The sequence below is a fragment of the Rhagoletis zephyria genome, unplaced genomic scaffold, assembly GCF_001687245.7.
Source record: "Rhagoletis zephyria isolate East Lansing unplaced genomic scaffold, Rhagoletis_zephyria_1.1 Rzeph_scaffold_04447, whole genome shotgun sequence".
In the NCBI taxonomy this organism is placed as follows: Eukaryota; Metazoa; Arthropoda; class Insecta; order Diptera; family Tephritidae; genus Rhagoletis; species Rhagoletis zephyria.
This window is the reverse complement of record NW_016161530.1, coordinates 208-1,137: the sequence shown is the minus strand read 5'-3', so window position 1 is coordinate 1,137 and position 930 is coordinate 208.

Sequence of the window (930 nt, the reverse complement as noted above, 5' to 3'; positions counted from 1 at the left end):
CATGAACAAATGTACAACAAACACATAATTTTTGACAATCAGTACAGTTCGCATTTATATCAACGAGCAGCTTATTAGAATTGTTTTCGTTTGTCCTACATATGTGTATTTATCCATGTACACAAACATATGTACATACACAAACATATATACAACCATTCAAACATATGTATGTACATACATGAAAACATTGGTGTCCATAAGTACATACATATGCCCATCAGAACATCAACGAATATACGACGCGTGAACGTGTAACCTTCTTGGAGGTGCCACGGCGGGTTCTAATATTTCCAAATCAAATTTAGTAACCTGGCCTTGATAAAATACCACTTCTCATTACTGTAGCAAATGCATAAAGAGAGCTTTACATTATAAGACCGAACCCGGCTCTCCCTTTTCCATTTAATGAAATTTATTCTGTCAGTACGGCACTTATTAAATAAATCTCCATAACAAATTTAAAATACGAGAGATTTTCTATCCTTCCAGAGATATGTATTAAGAAGTTTTTAGTATGTATGGGAGGCGACATGCCTCCTTTTTTAATAACTCACATTTTTTCCATGAGCAATTGATACATTTTGCATACATAACTCCATACCAAGTTCCAGTATTCTTCCACAAACACTTCCTGGGATATGTGGCAAGAAAAAGTAAATTTGTACTGGAAGTGCCCTTTTTTCTTATAACCCTAATCTTCCTCCATGAATTTAGAATTGATTTTACATACCCCAGTAACAAGTCCCAGTACTCTACCATGAACACCTTTAGAGATAAGCAGTAGAAAACAGTAAATTTGTACGGGAGGAACCATGTCCTCTTTTCGAATACCGGAAATTTTTCTCCACGAGTATGGAATTAATTTTGTATACACATCTCGGTGCCAAGTTCCAGTCCTCTACAATAAACACCTCCAGAGATATGCAG